The following is a 19146-nucleotide window of genomic DNA, read 5'->3' on the forward strand; positions in this document are numbered from 1 at the left end:
CCAACATGGGCATTGCATACCAACATGGGCATTGCATACCAACATGGGCATTGCATACCAACATGGGTAGCAGCAATCCTTGACTGGGATCCAGGACTGTGTAAAACTGGAGAAGAGGAGCACACCACACACACCATAGGTCCCTCTACATTCTTTGTTCTCTGCTCCTGATTATGGCTGCCATGTGACCAGCTCCCCCAAGGTCCCGGGTACTTCTCCGCTGTGATGGACTGTACCTGGAATTGTGAGCTGATATCATGACAGCAGGAAACAAAAATAAGACAAGAAGTGGCATATCTAATAATCAGGGACAGAGTGGCATGGAAGGTGGGGGACAAGCCCTCCAATGGGGAGGAGGCCTGAGAAAGGAAGGCCAGGAGTGCTGAGGTCCGTTTCTTCTCCAGTCTTCACCACAAAAAAGCCTGAGACTGTATTTCCTACAGCTGTTTGCTGGTTAAGTTTCCGCAATCAACAGACTCCTCTCAGAGGTTTTAAAGTAGAAGAGAAACGGAGTAACACTGTGGTTTCTCCATCAGGACAAGGTGGACATGATCCTCAGCTTCCCAGAGGGTCACAGATCTGCCTCGCCCATCCCCCTAGGTTGAGTCTGAGGTGTTTCCAGTCCTTCTGGCAACTTCCTAACTCCCTGGAAGCTGATGACGAATTTAAAAGGTACAGGTGCTTGGCTGACTTCAGTTAAGCCCTTCCGGTGGTTCTTTCGGGATCTGAGCCCCTGTGTTAAATACTTCTATGCTTGAGAAACTGTCCGGGGCTTCTCTCTCTGTTGGATGGTTTTCTATGTGCCAGATTCCTTGGAACTGGCTGCTCCCCTTTGAAATGCTCTTCCCCATAACCCTTCCTAAGAGCTGCTCTGATCTGAGGGTGAGTAAACAGAACACAAACTGTAGACGTTCAGCTCTGGTTGGGAACTTGAAGATAGCATCACAGGGATAGCTTATTTGTGGTCCATCCAGTGTCTCTGGCCTCAGCCTACATGACTTGGACAGCTTAAATGACCGGGGTGACTCTCAGACTGAATCCTCTGGACACATCTTAACTCGAATGCTTGGTGCCTAAGCCAGAGTTGTTCAGACTCAGGCTCCGTTACTGTTACCCAGTGCATGAAGTCTCCCCACGGGATTGGGGTTTCCAACATGGCAGCCCAAGGGCAGGCAGTTTTCCCTCTGGAGGTGGAAAGCCCAGTCTTCTGTGCCAGGCACCATTGTGATAAGTGTGCACTGCTTCTATATTCTTGTCTGTGTTACACTTGTGAGGGAGATCTGAGTCAGGGCCTGTAACCACCACCTTACCTCCCACCCCTAGTAAGAGGGTGAAAGAGGCAAGAAGGGAGAGCCAGAGGCTACATTCTCTAAAGTAATAGCTACATTGTCCCAAGGGAAGCACCCAGTGTCCCCCAAAGCCTACATTTTATTAGAGAGTCCTAAACTCAGTACTCTTGGGAACCTTTCTGACCACATCTCCAGTGCCTGGATCAATAGTTGGTGGGAAAAGTAAGAACCATTTCCTGCCCCGACCCTTGCCCTGTGCCTTATCTGTCCTGGATGACCTCTGACAAAGAGAAAGAGAGAGCCTATTGTAATGGCATTTATGGGTGGATAGGGCATCATTTCGTCTCCTGGCTAGGGTGTAGTGGAAGAGTGGATGGGTGAGCCAACAAAGGAAGTTGAGTACAGTCCACATAGAACTTACAGAGCCGGTCTGTTCCCACCCGGCCTCTTTTATCTTGTAAATGGTTGAAACGAGATGAATAATATCCTTTATCTTTGGCCTTCCCAAACACCTGGTTAGCTCTTGATCATTTTGCTTTCTGTGGTCAGAAACACACACACACACACACACACACACACACACACACACACACCCACACACCGTCTTCACTTCCACCCCTCACTCTACAGGGTTTTCACAGGTGAACCTCACAGATGTCTAAAACTAATAAATGCCATTAATTTCCCGGTAAGAATTTAGGATTATTTCTGGGGTTCTTCCTGGTCACATGCCATCCCCTCCGTCTGCCACACAGAGGCAGGAATGTGGCAGCAGTTCTGGAAGCCCAGTCCTGCCACCAACATGGTGGCCTAGGGTGGATGGAGTCCCTGTGAGGATTCCTTCACTGTGCGTCCTGGAGATGGGCCCAGTAGCTGAGTTCCTACACACACAACCTCCAGACAACCCCGAAGGCAGCAGCGTTTGTTTCTTCTCTCCTTCGGATGAGAAAATGAATGTCCTGGGAGTGTGGAGACTTCTTATCTGCAGAATTCCCTGTGAGCGGAGCTAGGATTTGCAGGGAGCCCATAGCCTCCAGAGCAGTTCCTGTCTGTCTGTCCGTCCATCCGCTTGTATGTCTGGGGGCTATTTAAGTTGCTCAGATCGTAGCAGGTGTTCTTTGATGTCTGTGAGTGGGGGCTCCTGCAGATGTTTGGAGAAGCATTGGGGAGTAAAGGGGAGGAAACTGGCTGGGGCAGTAGGTGGGGCACACTCTAGGCTGGGGGGTGTGAAGGCAGGATGGACAAGCTCTGCTGGGCCTCTTGTGTTTGGGACAGGAGACCAGCAAGTAAGGAGGGGTCCACTCCATCCAAAGTCATAGTGAGGTCCACAGAATTTACAGCTGGCTCTTATTTTGTTAGTGGGACCAGCCAAACTTCCCCACACAGCTTCCTGGCTTTCTAAGCCCTTCCTTTCCTTGGTCCCAGGTCACTGGGCTAAGAAAACACCGCATGTCCACCTGGTCAACCTCCTAGACATGGTCTCGGAAAGTTCCAGTAAGGAGAGGTGAGGGGAGAAAATAATTGGGTCTTTCAGCCAGTGCTTATTGAAGACTTACTATGTGCTAGATGCTTGGGACAAAGATTCCTGACCTTGGGTTGCTTCTAGTGGAGTTGGGAGGCGGTAAAGAATGGCTAGCCGTGAGTGAGTTAGATCCTAACGATGTAAGTGAGGTGTGTCACTGTGCTGGTGACAGCTGCAATCTAGACAGGGCTGTTAGGGTAGCCTTTTCCTATGGATTACCGGGACAGTCATCCAGGCAGAGGCTGAAGAGACAGACAGAAGCCTGTGTGTCTGAGGAGCAGAAGGAGAGCAGGAAGTGAAATTGGAAGTTGCAATGGAAGAGCAGCTAAGAGTCCCAAGGGGGGACAGCAGCGTGGAGCAGGGAGGACTCTGCATAGAGCTGAGGAGACAGCCATAGGATCTCTGGATGGATTGGATTCAGAATATTCCTTTAGAATAAGGAGTCTATGGCCACCGAGAAGATGGAGCACTCTTCAGTGGGGATGGGGAAGAGGGAAGGAGGAGGATTGTGAAGATGGAGCACCCTTCAGTGGGGGCAGAGAAGAGAGGTGAACAGGATTGGGAGGAGGGATCCTCAGTGGAGAATCCCTCCACTTGGGAAGAAGAGTAAGCTTTGGGTGCTGAGGAGATCCAGCCATGTGAGACCTTGGGCTCCCCTGGCAGGATGAAGCAGGAGCAGAGTCTGCCGAGTCATAGGTCGATCTGGGCTGGGAAGTGAGGGGTGAGGGTTGGTTCTGGAGAGGGTGAGAGACATCTCAACAGTACTGCTATGGACAGGACAAGGTCAAGGCTGAACCTGGAGCGCCACCTTGTCAGGAAGTCAAGAGAAGGAGGCAAGAGGGAGCTGGTGCTCTGAAAGCCACGTGAGAGTCTGCTCTCAGGAGACCTGGAGGAGTTGACACAGGATGTTGCCGAACCCCTACCTGCTACCTTTGCTGTGCTCAGCCAGCATCCCTCTGCTTTGAAATGAAAGGTAGATTTGATACTTACCCCAAAGACTACAAGGCAACACACCACAGACACTTGCGTGTCAGTGACACTTGTGGATCAGTGTTTCCCGAAGTTCTATTCACAACAGCTGAGAGAGCCAACCCGGGTGTCCAGAGATAGAAGGATACCAAAGGGAGACAAGGTACATACAGAACCAACCCCACCAGGTGTCCTGTAAACTGTGTGCAGGAAGTGTGCGGCACGCCAACATCCCTCACCGAGCACTGCCCGTGGGAGGACTTACCCAACAGTGATGATGATTAAAAATAAGACGGTGGTAGAAGCCAGGGCGATGAGCCTTGTTTGTGTCCCAGAAGGAAGCACACAGAAGACACACCCCTGTCCTTACTCAGTGCAGCAGTAGGCTGCGGACACATCTTAGCACTGTAAGCAGTAGCTAGAGTCATCGGGTCAGGACTCAACAGGCTTCACAGGCAGCAAGCACCTGGGCTGACTGAATGAGCTGAAAGCCGGAGTCAGGCAGGTCCCTTGAAGGAAGACAGCATTGCACACTGGCCTGTGCTGGGCAGGGGTTGTGGGAGAAGACCAATGGAAAGGAAGGGAAGGTAAGTCGAGTGCACAGTGACCAATATTCTAAGCGAACAGAGCAGGCACAATGGGTTGGCTAACCCTGGGCCCTTCCCACCTGACTTCCATGCCTGCTTCACCCTGTCTTCCGGAGTGAGGCAGCCTGAGGCAGGTTCACCCTGCTTTGGTGCTGTGCTGCGGTGGCATGTGTTTGTGCGCACATGTACACTGGGGGTGGGTGCACCCCTTGGGCCCATAGGCCATCCTGTGAAGGCCATTGGGGAGTCTCCCTACCTCGGTAAAGACACTCATCTCTAGCTAGGCGTGGTGGTACATGTCTTTCTTTAATCCCAGCACTTGGGAGGCAGAGGCAGTCGGCTCTCTGAGTTCGGGGTCAGCCAGGGCCATATAGAAAGACTCTATCTTAAAACAAAACAAAACCCCCTCGTCCCTGAGGATTTTTCTAGGGAGACCAGAGGGCGGTCTTTTCGCCTCTTAGCTCCTGGCAGACATTACCACAGTGCAGGAAGTTTCTTTGTCATTCCTTCCAGGAGCGAACCTGCCCTGTCCTTGCCACCAGGGCCTTGTTCTCTCTCTGCTCACATTTCAGACACCCCCTCTCTGACCCTCCCCCATCTCTTCTCCCATTCAGGTGAGCTGTTTTACCTCCCCCTCCCTGACCTGTCCATCTGCCCTCTGAGTATGGCTTCTTTTCAGAAGGGATTTCTGAAAGGCCCTGCCTGTCACAAGCTGCCAGGCAAGACAAGGGCTTTATTAAAGCCACTTAGGGAGCTGACAGGTCTAAGAGGTGGGTACCAGGAAGGCTTACAAAGACCTGCAGAATCAGAGGGAGTCCTGGGCAGAGGTGGGGGAGGGAGGGATGGATGAGAACTGAGTAAGACCCAAAACTGAGCCCAGTGGGCAGGGTACACTGCAGAACAGGTTTTGTCTGGTCAGATGTGGACCAGCTCAGGCCTGGGCCCCACAGATGTATCTGGATGTCAAGATATCCACACCCCTGAGCGCAAGGTCCCTTCACGTTCCCATGAGGGTCCCCAAGCTCACAGGCCTAGCAAAGGAGCAGTCAGAGGTGGCAGGGCATGAGGAATCTTGTGTCCTGTCCAGCCTGCTTGGGGTGGCCTTCCTTAGCTCTGGGACTTTGGGGGTGTTGATGAGGTGTGGGGCTTTATTGAGGAATTAAAAGGGTGTAGGAGTTGAGAAGGGGGTGGTGCTAACTTTCTTTTCTTTCTTTCTTTCTTTTTTTTTTTTTTTGGTTTTTCGAGACAGGGTTTCTCTTATAGCCTGGGCTGTCCTGGAACTCACTCTGTAGACCAGGCTGGCCTCGAACTCGGAAATCCGCCTGCCTCTGCCTCCCAAGTGCTGGGATTAAAGGCGTGCGCCACCACCGCCCGGCCCGGTGCTAACTTTCTAAAGGTCAAGGAGAAAAGGTTTTGTTGTTATTCATTTGATCAGTGTCTCACTAGGGAGCCCACACTGTCCCAGAAGTCACTGCACTCTTGCCTGCCAGACATGCTTCTGTACACCAGGCTAGAAGAGAATGCTCAGTGCATAGGGCACCCACTGCTCACAGGCTCCTGATCAGGGACAGTAGGGGACTAAGAAAGCCTATAGGCTACCTGCTTTACCCCTTCTGCAGAAGAAGTGTGTCAGGTAAGGGTATGGATGTGTGTATGGGTGTGAGTGTGTAAGCAGGTATGAGATGAAGGCGGTGTGAGTGTCAGCAGCTATGTATATGAGTGGGGTATAAGTGTGTGATTCCTCATCTGGAGATAGGTTATGTGAGACATAGCAGTGTGACATGAGTCTAGCTGGAAGGACCAACCCGATGAAGCTGTGCTTCTATTTCTGTGGTCATCAGACCCACCCTAGGAAGGAAGTCGGGAGTCGGGTCTAATGGCTGTAGAGCCCAGTAACCTTCAGCCTACAGGAGGAGGCTCTATTCAATGTTAGTACAGGTTCTGAGATAGGAACTCTGACAAGTCAAGTGGCAAGACTGTTTCTGTAATGATGCTGCCCCCAGACCTGGATGCATGCCCACCCAGTTCAAAGGCCTTCCCACTAAGGTCTAAGCCACCCGGGTAACGGCTGAGGGCCTCCCATATAGAGGGTACCCAGAGAAGTCAGCCAGGTACCAGGACCACACCCACTTTGTCAAGTATCTGGAGCAAATTTATCTAGACCTGAGCAACCATCATGGAGTCTCTGTGTGGCCCATCTGTGAGCCTCATGGGGAGAGCTAACATTGGGCAAAGATGGGGAGCCACAGTTTAGAGGTAGTGAGGGAGCAGGGGGTGAAGTCTTTGTGGTGCTCCAGTCCCTTGGGGGCTTGCTGGTGGTCAGGGCAGGCTGAGCAACGGGCTGGGCCACTGGCCTTGTGTACGTGAGCTAGACACAAGAGAACAGATTTGAAGACCACAACCCACTCCTTCCCTTCCTCTCCCTGTGCCCCCAGAGGCCAGCAATGCCTGTGAGGACATGACAGTTCATACTCTCTAGTAGCAAACAGCAGCTGAGGTAACTCCTTGGACCCAGTGAAGGTTGCAATATTTGAGATATACTAAAAAACGCCCTGTGTGTCTGAGACCCTGAACCCTGTGCTCTGCCTGCTAGGTCCAGCCAGGGTGTTCCAACGCAGGCTCTGCATTCACAGAACAGCCTGTGAAAAGGCCCAGAGTGCCCTGGGGCATGAGCTTCAGGGGATGGTGGGGGTTTCTCGGTACTAGAGTGTGGTGGAAGAAGCCGATTCTGGGTGGGGACCTCTTGGCCTTGAGGCTGCCCCTCCTACAAGGGTGTGCTTGGGTAGAGGAGGGTCAGATCTGTGTCTCTGTGAAATCAATCCCCTGGGGGAGATCCTTTTGCCTAATTCCGGGAAAAGGAAAAGGCCAGTTGACCTTCGTTGACCTTCAAGTCAAATCTCTGCTTGAGCCAGGAGTGCAGTGGGAACATTCGACGCTCCCTGTAGCCTTGGCTTCTGCTTTTCCCCAATGCTTCATGAGGTCTGAAGGTCTGAGAGTAGTATCACAGAGTAGCTGAGATCCAGGACTGCCGGGAGAAACGAAAGGCACCAGCTACTGAAATTTCAGGCAAATAGGGAGCTGTTGGGTTTTTGTTTTGTTTGTTTGTTTGTTTTTTGGTTTTTTTGAGACAGGGTTTCTCTTTATAGCCCGGGCTGTCCTGGAACTCACTCTGTAGACCTGACTGGCCTCGAACTCAGAAATCTGCCTGCCTCTGCCTCCCAAGTGCTGGGGTTAAAGGCGTGTGCCACTACTGCCCGGGAGTTGTTTTTTATGTTCAACTTCCTGTATGATATTTGGAGGCCATAGATTCTTTAAAAGTATTCCTCATTTATCTAAAATTCAATTCCAGCTGGTGTCAGGATTCAGTTGGTATTTGTTTGTTTATGATAAGTATGGTCCCTACAGAGGGCAGGGACTTTGGACTTCAGACTGTGTTTTCCAGCCTAGACTTTCCCTCTTTCTGGCTTGGAACCCCCCTGGGGCTTACTTAGTCCCTTATCTGACTCCCTGGTGGGTGAAGAGTTAAATGACGTATACATATACATACAACGGTTATTTTCTCTAGCCCAGCAGGGGTCCCACCGCTAAAAGGTGGGGTTGAGGAATCTCACCCTCCAGGAACTAGAGATTTTCTTGCTTAAATAAAGCACACTCCTGTCCCCAGAGCCCACACCATTCTCAGGGGACCCAGAAGAGATGATGAGAGTGCAGTTCTATGACCTGGAAGGCAGGCCCTGGACCAGAGACGGAAGTGGGTCCAGGTCTGGAGAGCCTGTCTCCACTTCTATGTGAACCAAATGGGATGAGGTGTCGGGAGGCATGCCAGAGTGTTTTGCGCCCAGTACCTGCTGGACATTTGTCATGGATTTACATCCCCCAGGACTTCCCCATTCCCACACTGAAGATGAAGACAGTCATCAGGCTTTGCTGCTCCTCTAGGGGAAGACTCTGGGCTCTCCTCTCCAGTCCTCTCCCTTGTTTCTGCTTTATGTGGCCTCTTGCCAGAAACCCATGTGCTAAAGCAACTTTCCCACCAAGCGCCTTTTGTTTAAGCACTTCTTAAAGATATTAACTGTGCTTAGTTTGCTCACGTCAGTTGTTCCAACTGTTTCCAGTCAGAAACCCAAGAGTCTTCAAGTCCCTGTTGCTTACTGCTACACACCCTGTGTCCCCGGAGCCTGTGCACCTGTGATGGGTGAGGTAAAAGAGCACTGGTAACACCTGATGCCCTCTTAGCACCTCCTTTGCCTCTCCAAGCTCTTCCTGCTGTGCTCATTGATGACGCCTCACACTTCCCTAGGCCACGGAGGCTGTACACCAGGTCCAGTCTGCTGGATCTGAGTCCCTGGCTGTCAATCTTTACATCTCAGCTCTCCCGCCTCTGACCCTGGCAATCCTCCAACTCCTGTCCACCTCCCAGGTTGACTGACAGCCCACTGAGGCAGGAGGCTCAGATATGATGGCTCTTGTTCCATATGACCAAAGAAGACCCAGGCTCAGAGAAAAGAAGCAATGTGTCCAACAGTCTGTAGGAGAGAGGACCAGACTTCTGGTTTAGGGGTGAGGGAAGGTCTCAGAACAGGAGTAGGACCCCAGAACTGGGGATCATGCCGCAAGGACTCCCAGCCTACAAATTGCCAGGTGGACTTCAAAGCAAATACTGGGAACAGTTAGACTACAGTGGCTGCGGAGGAGGAGGCTGGTTGGTGTGCTGTCTTTCCCAGTGGCAGAACCCTTGGCCCTCTTCCTTTTTGAAGAATGAATCCCTTGGGAAGGGGTAGTAGAACTTTGTAGTTTATGAAACAGTGGCTTATCTGTACACAGGAAAAACGTCACAGAAATAAACTATGGGGTCGGGGAAACTGCTCCGGCAGTAAACAGCTTGCTATGCAAGTGCAGAACCAAACTGGGATTCCCCAGACCTCAAAGGAAAACCCAAGTGTGATGCCCTGTACTTCTGTGGGGAAGCTGAGGCAGGAGAACTCCGGAGAGTCCTGGCCAGCTGGCCTAAGCTGACTTTATGAACTCCAAACTCAGTGAGAGACACTGTCTCAAAAAACTAAGGTGGAACGGACACCTGCTGATGACCTCTGACCTCCACAGGCATGTACACGCACACTTGCATACACGGATGAACATATATGTGCACACACACACATACACTCACACATGTAATACATAAAAATAAATAGATCCTAGTAGGAGCCAGACAGTCCTTAAGTCTGCTCTCCTTGGCTCCTGAGGTTCTGTAGACACAGGTCTCTGCGGGGAGGTGAGGATGGTGGGACGAGGCTGTATTCATTAATTCATCCATTGAACAAAAATAAGGGCTGGAGAGATGGAAACACTGACTGTGCTTCCAGAGGTCCTGAGTTCAATTCCCAGCAACCATATAGTGGATCACAACTATCGGCAATGGGATCTGAGGCCTTCTTCTGGTATGTCTGAAGAGAGCAATGACGTACTCATATACATTAAATAAATTAAATAAATAAATAAATAAATAAATAAATAAATCAACAAATACACCCACTTAACAAGCATTTAAGTTTCTGCTCCGTACATGGCATTGGGCTAAGTGTAGAGAACTTTATGGGGAAACAGTGTGCCTGCCATTTTAGCTGAACTTGGTCTTTCTGGTGACCATTGTTAGGAGGTCTCCTTCCTTCACCACTGCAAGCACGTGGTGTTTGAAGGGAGTCACTGGACTTCGAGGGGTCAAATCAGAGCCGTTTCAGTGAGGGGGCTGAGGAGGGCTTCCTGGAGGAAGTGGTACCAAAGCTGAGATGTGTAAGAGTTGATTTGGTTGTCATCGGAGTTGAAACCAGACCAGGGGCATTAAGGGACAGATGGACCTCGGCGGAGCAAGGTCACATGTAAGGGGCTCTGGAGTGGCCAGGGCTTGGATCTTAAGCTAGAGACAGCTTCGTGTCTGAGACAGAAGATTGTGAGATCTGGCTCTAGGAGCCCTAGGGAGTGGAGGGCTGATGCAAGGCTTGCCAGCAGCCCACAGAATCTCCTGGAAAGCTCGTGGAAGGAGGTGAGCTGGGGTTTGATGGTGGGGTGAGTCCTGTTTGGCAGAAGGTGTAGGAGTTTGAAGCTCTGTCTGTGAGCTGAGGAAGTGGGCGAGCAATACTTGCGGCAGGAGTGAAGAGTGGGTGAGTGCCTCCTTTTGAATGCGTCCACCCTCTCTTGCTCTCCACTTAATTCTAGTAGCTACTATTTATTCCACAGACGCCGGGGTCCAGCAAACACTGGCCCATTTCATTCAATTAATTCACTGGCTGGCTGACGTAGACTGGATTATCTCATCTTATAAAATGAGAATAAAAGGGGCTCGACGAGAGGCAAGGACAGACCTAAAATCCTTTTTGTCCAACTGGGATAGACTACTTAGTCTTTGCCGTGTGTGTGTGTGTGTGTGTGTGTGTGTGTGTGTGTGTGTGTGTGTACACATTCATGTACACATGCAAGATTTAGTGAGCCAGGGCACAACCACGTGCTATAGTTTGCTTTTCTGTTGCTCTGGTGAAACATTGGCCAAAAGCAAACGGGGAGAGGAAAGGGTTTGCTTGGCTTACAAGTTATGCAGTCTATCATGGAGGAAACCCAAGGTGGAAACCTGGAGGAAGCAGAGACCACGGAGGAATGCTGCTTACGGTTTGCCTCCCCTGGCCTGCCCAGGCCCACCTGCTTAGGGATGGTACTGCCCAGAGTGAGCCGAGCTGTACCCCACAGACATGCCCACAGGCCAATCTTATTGAGGCAACCTCTTTGGAGGTATGTGAGGCTGACGACCAAGAATGGCCATTGCGCCAGGGGCAGCATTCGCCCATTCTGCAGCTCGCCAACCTTTTAGCACGCTGGCTCTCCAAGTAACCTGCCCTCTTGAGGGGTTTCCCTGCTTCCTCGGGAAGCACATGGTTTAACAGCAAGTAGTTAGCACACCTGGACTGTAAATGTCATATGGTAAGAAAGAGCTGTGTGTAGGTCTACCTTCCTGCCCAACCCCACGGACATACAGCTTGAGGTCCAGCCTGTGAGGCCAGGAGCATGCTCATAAACACATCGGTGCAAGTTAGAAACTGTCTTTTCTACCACTGGTACCTACTGTCCCAAGCCTTGACTGGCATCCCGGCCACCATAGGGATTTCAATATTTTATTGGTATATTTCCAATCCCAAGAATGGAATTCACTCTGTAGACCAGGTTGGTCTTAAACTCACAGAGATTCACCAGCACTGTCCCCCACCCCCGGTACTGGGATTAAAGGTGTGCCTCACCAGTTTAGTGGGAATTTCACGAACAATCACTGTCCCCTGGTAGTTTATGAACTAATTAAATATATACAATATGTGAGTGCTGTAGACCCACACACATAAGAGTGTGTGTGTGTGTGTGTGTGTGTGTGTGTGCACGTGTGCGCACGCACGCGCACGGGTAGTCAGCCTTGCATGCGTGCCTTTGAGTCAACCAAGACATTGAGGAGGACGCTGCTATTATTGTAGTACTGCCTCAAATAAGGCAGACCTGGGTTAGACTGGAGCACGCCAGCTTTTTCTAAAATGAATCTGAAACAAAACCTAAGCTATATAAAAATGACCTCATATTTTTGACTTCTCTGTGGGTGGGCAGAAGCTAACACATAATAAAGTTTGCAAATCTCGGTGTGGAGCCAGATGGAGTGTTACATATGTCAAGTACACCACGCCACACATACAAACATGTGACTCACTTCAGCAGCCTACAGACTTCTGTGAGCTCTCAGAAGATATGCCTCCGTCACAGGGCAAGAGGCAGCGCCTGCGTCATAGTCTTCCGCTCTCGGCATTTAGAGAGGTGGGGACCTGGTGGGGACCTCTTTTGTGTGGTCTCTTTCTCAGTAGAGAAATAACCATGAGGCCTATGTTCATTGTCATGCACTGTAGATCACCCTTTCTCACACACAGAATCAACTCATTTGCTCGTTCTCCTGAAGGGCATTTGAGCTGTCTGTTAGAAGGGAAACTTCTAGAAGTACGCCCATGCAGACACCTTATGTCTTCTGATCTTTCTGACTGTTACCCACCAGATGGACTATATTGGACATCCGAGATGGGCCTAGCAGAGTTCTTTTTGCCTCAGGAGTCAGAGATTCAGGGTCAAGGGTAGAAGAATAAGTGTCCAGAATTCTAGGCAGGGCCCCTCTAAGGACGCTCAATCACACCCCAGGAGCTCAGAGCTGAAGACATCCCAGTGGCCTACACTCATGTCACAGAGACATCTCCAGTGCACCCACAGGAAAAATAAAGTGTTTTGTCTTTTTTAAATTCTGGAATGAACGTCTGACTGGCAGCAAGTGTCCCCAGTAGAATCTGGTTTTGCTCCCTCTTCCCTGTTCAAACAAAGCTGTGATGGTTTGTATATGCTTGGCCCAGGGAGTGGCACGGTTAGAATGTGTGGCCCTGTTGGAGTGGGTGTGTCACTGTGGGTGTGGGCTTTAAGACCCTCACTCTAGCTGCCTGGAAGTGAGTCTTCCACTAGCAGCCTTCAGATGAAGATGTAGAACTCTCAGCTCCTCCTGAACCACACCTGCCTGGATGCTGCTATGCTCTTGCCTTGACGATAATGGACTGAACCTCTGAACCTGTGAGCCAGCCCCAATTAAATGCTGTCCTTTATAATATCTTGCCTTGGTTATGGTGTCTGTTCACAGCAGTAAAACCCTAACTAAGACAAAAGCTCAGAGAGAGGCCAGCAGCAGTGAGTTCACAGGACTCAAGAGAAGTCCACTTCCCAATTTTTTTTCTTTTCTTTTCTTTTTTTTGGTTTTTTGAGACAGGGTTTCTCTGTAGCCCTGGCTGTCCTGGAACTCACTCTGTAGACCAGGCTGGCCTCGAACTCAGAAATCCTCCTGCCTCTGCCTCCCAAGTGCTGGGATTAAAGGTGTGCGCCACCACCGCCAGGCTCACTTCCCACTTCCCAATTTCAAGAGAGACCTGCCATAAATACTCTACTGATGCCACTGACGGACTCGCTACAGGGCATGAGTGAAGGATCAGAAAACAGCCAGGCAGTCTCGACTCTATGGACTCACCTCTGTCCCCATGACTGAGGAGACACTTGGGGATGACAAAATAATGACCAGAACAGTGGCTCAAGGTGCTTGCTTTGGGGTAGTCGACCCTGGGTTCCATCCCAGCTCTGTCCCTTCCTGAGCCTTGAGCCCAACCACTTCCTGGTCTGTTAAATGGTGACTGCGTAGACACCGTCTCCCCTCCTCCCTAGATCTCATGGCTCACCCACTAAATCACATTAACAAAGGGCAGAGGACGAACACAGATGTCCGTGCTCCTGCCATTAGCCCCCCTGCCTGGAACGAAGGCAAGAGGCACATGTGGCCTTTACCCCACTTTCCTGGGATTCCCTGTTTCAGTTGATATGGAGAGTGGTTGTGGGCCTGACTTTATCCCAGTCACCGTCAGACTCACTATTGTCTCTCTGAGAGCAGTTAGGAAAAGTCGACTGACAGACAGGAGTTCGGAGGAATACAGGTATACTCGAATGGAGGTGCCTTGTTGCTGACATTCAAGTGTGGAAGGAAGAGAGGTTCACCTTGGAGCTGGGGCTGAAGTATTGCTTGGTGTCAGAGGGCTGGGCACTCATAGACCTTATCCCCAACCCCTGGAGGCTAGACTGGAATCAGTGTGACTAGTGTGGAAAAGGTTACTGGTTCGGCTGTCCTCCGGTGATGGCTTCAGAGCAGCCCAGGACAGCTCACTGTGCACTCTGGATGGTATAGTGAGGCCACAGGCAGTGGGTGGTCCTCTCCTCAGGCTCCAGGCCTGTTCTCATTTCTTCCATCCTCTGGAAAGCCTAGGCCTACCTTGGGCTTCACCCCATGAGACTTCCTTCCCCTGGTGACTGTGCCTTTGAAAGCTGCTGAAGAATTTCCTGTTGCAGGCATTGTCAGGCTGGAGGGTGGCTTCCTCTCTACCCTAGGAGCTGTGGCCAGGTTGTTTGAGTCTGGGCCAAGCTTGGGGAAGCCCTGATTTGGGGCTAGGAGAGAAGACCACCGAGAAATCGGAGACACAGGGCTAACTAGGGTGAGCTGCTGCTGCTGTCCCAGACAACTGATGACAGATGTGTCACCCCAGTCCTGTCAGGATAGGAGCTAGAGTGTTACTATGGATCCTCTACACAGGACAGCCCAACAGGACTCAGGAACAGAGGACAGAGGCAATCCCTGGGAAAGAGCCTGTTTGTGAACCCAGCAGTGCAGCTTCTGATACTCCCCTATTGACATTTGGCTCCCTGGGGTGCTGTGTTCTAAACCAGCTGCTGATCTGGGTTCAGGGTTTATACATCCTCCTGCTGTTTCTCTTGGATCTCACCCTGCCTGACCCCAGGAGCTTTCTCCCCCAAGGCAAAAACTAACAGTGTGGATGTGGTCTTGCTTGGGTTCAGTCAGGTGACCTGCCAGAGAGGAGTGGACCCTTGCTGCTCAGCCTGGAGCCTCTTCGGATCTCTGCAAGGTGTCAAGGCTCTCTCCAGCCACCTCCTTACTCCTGTGAGGCCTGAAGGAATAGGAGAACAGGTTCTGTTGGGGATGCAGCCTCTAAGGCTACAGCCTCAGCCCTGACTGCTGAGAAACCTGGATACTGGGAGGTCGAGGGAGGTCGGAGGGACAGGGGCAGGGAATGAGGAAACCTGCCAAACTGTAAGACCCGCCATCTTCTCACGTGGGATATGGGGCTGAGAGAACCCCAGAGTCTTGGAGAGAGGGCTGTGGACAGTACGAGGCAGACGAAATGCTTATTTGCAGGTTGTTTGGCCCAGAATGTGCCGATTTTTCCTGTGCTGTCTAGAACCCAGCTCATTTCCCTGAGGTCCCCAGATTGGGGAGCAGTGACTTGGGGTTCTTCCCTCTCTCTTGTTGGGTGGAAACAGCTGGTCTGGAAGTGTCCCTGGGTCTAAGCAGAGCAGGGCACCCCTGCGCTGGGGAGGCTGGGAGGAGGGGTGGCGGCTGTGTGTTCTGGGGTGAGAGGCGCTCCTCAAAGGCGGGGCCAGGAAGGAAGGAAACCAATGAGAGGCCTCCTGAGTCTCTGCTTCCTGTGGTAGCAGGAGCTGACTTCCGGGCCTTTCGGCTCTACTAGTCCTTCCTTCTCCTACAAGCCCACGCTTTCCTCAGCCCACCCCTAGTCCACCTTTATACCCACCTTGAGATTTCTAGGACTCTGTGTCCCTCCCTCTCTCTTCCAGTCACACGGCCTGTCTGGACTAAGGGACCGCCACCTCCTGGTTCACGGATCTTGTGCAGTCCTGACCTGAGGCACCAGATGGTTTCAGATTGGTCCAGTGGCTATTGCCAGGGTGCTGGGTTGGGTGTGGGTGGGTGAGAGGGTCAGCCTTCACCCGTACCCTCATCTGTGGAGGTCCACACCAGCACCCTCCTTTAATGCTCAGTTCTGTGTTCTCTCTCTTGCTGCTGTGAACCTGTGAGGACATCATCATGAGGACTCTGCCTCTCTCCAGAAGGCAGCACCGAGGACCAAGCAACACAGTCAGCAGCAGAGGAAGCTGTGAGCTGGGGTTCGGGCCATGGGAGAGCTTACGGCTGGGAGCAGGAGGCCTAGCAAAGCCTGGGTATGCCCCCAGCAAGCAGGAATGGGCAGCCGAACCTGGGAAAGCTCTCTGCTGCTGGGATTCATGGGAATTGGCCTGATGTCAGCTCCCTGGGGAAAGAGGGCAGCCCATGTCTGGAGCCAGTTAATGAACACCCAGTGTCCAGAAACACCCAGAGTTCTGGCAGGCTCAGTAGCGTTTTGCACACACACACACACACACACACACTAGAACACTCGCACGGTGGCTTATAGCTGCTGGGCCCGCGCATACTTGTCCAGGCTGAAGCCATACTGGCTCCACACATTTCCAGGATGAGGAAAAACCGGCCAAATGCTTGATGTTTCTCAGCTTATGGTGAAGGGATAACCATGTGAACAAGCTGAAGATATCCTATTTTCAAACCCATTCAGAGCTAGGCCTGGTGGTGATGCCAGCCTGTAAGCTTACCGAGGAAGCTGAGGCAGGAGGATCAGCATGTCCAAGGCCTGCTATAGAGTGAGTTCAAGGATAAAATATTAGAAAAGAAAAAATTTGGGATTCAATTTGGTGTTAGAATGCTCATCAGGAATTTCGGTGGCCCTGGACAGCACCAGCGGGCCCAGCCCGCACCTACCTGCTGTCTGTGAGGCTATCTGGAGCCTTGGCTAACCTTCCACCAGACAGGGTCATCCTCCACCAGACAGGATCATACTGCAGCCTGTTCCCAGAGAGCAGCCAGTCGACTGTGCAAGTGCCGTTTCTGCTGATGACAAATTCCTTTTACCCCACAGTAGAACAAACAAAATCAAGCTTAGCTGTGGCTGGTGTTCTTCGTTCTGTGGTTACTGCACAGTACCCGGTCAGTCCCCAGCATGGCTATCTGCTACACAAAGCTGCTCAATCTTGTCCGAATTTGAACTCTCTCTTTTTCTCTCTTTGTAGTTTATACAGTTTCTCCCAATCCCCAGTTTACCTTTGACAAAACTGAGACCAAGCATGGCAGAATGACTTACCTAAGGTCAAAGAAACACATTTTGCCTTGAGTTCTGGAGTTTAAATTTTGGAGATAACATGGATTTATGTGGCTTAAAGCCCGAAATTAGGAAGAAAAGGAACAGAGTTTGGAGTCTCTGAGCCCAGTGTCATTCTAAATGTGCATTCTTTGACAAGTTAGCAAGCAAGCCTCTGAGATAGCACCTAAGACAGCAGTGATCAGACCTAAGGCTGAATGACATAATGGTGACACGGCCCAGAAGCTTGACACTTAGTAGATTCTCAACAAATACTCCATGGCTATTTAATACGTCAGTGAAGCAGTCACATGCTACTCTCCACATTTATTGATTGATTGATTGATTGTAGGGTATGTATGGCAGGTGCCATAGCATGTTGAGGTCAGAGGACAACTTGCAGGAGTCCACTCTCTCCTCTGATATGTGGGTTCTGGGGATCAAACTCAGGTCATTAAGCTTGTTAGCAAGCACTCTTACAGATGATCTAGTCCCACGGTGCCATTTACTGAGAGCCGCTGTGAGCCAGGCTTATGTTTGGATCCTGGGAGGAGACAATTGGATGCTTGGTTGGGTTGACTGTGTGATGACGATGCACTGGGCCCAGAGGAAATGCGTTGAATATGGTGTGTGTGTGTTTGTGTGTGTGTGTGTGTGTGTGTGTGTGTGTGTATCTGTGGAAGGAGAAATGGGGCCACTCGGAAGAATCCTAAGACTTGGAAAGTGAATAAAATAAAATGTGCCAGGAAATGGGAAGGGAAACAGGAGTCAAGCTGGGGCATCAGAGGACAAGAATGTGAGAGTGGAGAAAGTCGGCTGTGGCTGAGGGGCCTGAGGGAGTGAGGGAGACTGAGATGAGAGCTTCGCAATCAACAGGCTTTGGCCTGAGGGGAGGGAACATTTGAATACAGCTCTTCAGACTCCTACATTCTCAATAGAAAAGCAAATTTAGAAAATAATGAACTTTGCTTTCTTTTTCTTCTCAAAAGCAATTACTTTGCTGTTGGCCATTGTGGAAGGCCACTGCTCCTCACTAGCAGGGGCGACCGGTGGCTCAGAACTAGGCTTCACAGTGTAAGAGGATGAGAGTCAGGCAAACCTATGAGGTCAAGAACTCTCAACTTCCTGAGCAATTAACAAGTATTTTCGAAGTTGCTGCCCTGGGCCCTCCACCCTGAAGACAGTTGGAGTTCTCTAGCCAGAGAGTCACCCTGTCATTAGCCCTTAGCGTATTGTGAGTGATGACTCAGAGCTGTCCATGTTGGTGGTGGGTGAGGAAGAAGTTTCTAGAGGATCTCAGTGAAACTGATTTGACCGGTTTCCCTGGAACATTCCAGGTTTGGTCCCGGCACTCCTGGGATCTGACAAAGCAGGCATCTTTGTAGCCACTACTTTAAGCTTGTCCTGAAGATGAGATGCCAGTGGAGGACCTGGGCTGGAACACTGAGGGAGGGACGGGGGAGGAGGTGTGGGGAGGTAAGAAGTGATCTTCAGCAAAACCACAGTCCAGACCATGGGGGAGGCTTCTCAAGCCTGGGGTTGGGTTGGGTTTGTTCATACGGCATCCCCAGTGACCAGAAATGACAATGACAGGATGTTGATAGCTAGCACGAACTGCTTGGTTATGAGCTCTGGGCAAGACCCACAAAAGGGGCTTGATGTGTTAATCAAATGATAAATGGTTCCAGGAAGACACTATACAATGGACTACCTTTTTTTTTTTTTTTTTGAGATAAGATCACTCTATTAAGCAGCCTATTCAGACCAGGCTAGCCTTGAGCTCTGGGAGATACATCTGCCTCTGCCTCCTTTTTTTCTGTGATTAAAGGTGTGCAACTGCCACTCCACTCCCGATTCAGTGAGCTACTTTAATAAGGAAAGTCAGTGGAACAGGGTCACTTGTGAAATAAGCCAATGCCACCCATACACCCAGCAAAGATATTTTTTTGGAAAGAGTGCAGAGAAATGGAAATTCAGAAGAGATGGGCTAGGGGCAGGGAAGGATAGGAGTCACTTTGCAAAACCTCCCAGGAAAGTGACAGTGATGAGGTGAATAACCAGTGTGCAGGCTTTCCTGAGGTGAATAACCAGTGCACAGGCTTTCCTGAGGTGGATAACCAGTGCACAGGCTTTCCTGAGGTGGATAACCAGTGCACAGGCTTTCCTGAGGTGGATAACCAGTG

The 19146-nt window shown here is 50.8% G+C and overlaps 1 long non-coding RNA gene across 1 annotated transcript; it reads right to left on the reverse strand.

Annotated features, from left to right (window-relative positions):
* Positions 1-14589: 14589 nt before the first annotated feature.
* On the reverse strand, positions 14590-15690 carry LOC114615617. Its single transcript, XR_003710493.1, has 2 exons — positions 15566-15690; positions 14590-14923 (listed from the first exon to the last, which is right to left on the reverse strand). It is a non-coding gene; the product is annotated as an uncharacterized LOC114615617 (long non-coding RNA).
* Between the last annotated feature and the right edge of the window lie 3456 nt (positions 15691-19146).

This window comes from Grammomys surdaster, unplaced genomic scaffold (genome assembly GCF_004785775.1).
Source record: "Grammomys surdaster isolate TR1022 unplaced genomic scaffold, NIH_TR_1.0 130, whole genome shotgun sequence".
Taxonomy (NCBI): Eukaryota; Metazoa; Chordata; class Mammalia; order Rodentia; family Muridae; genus Grammomys; species Grammomys surdaster.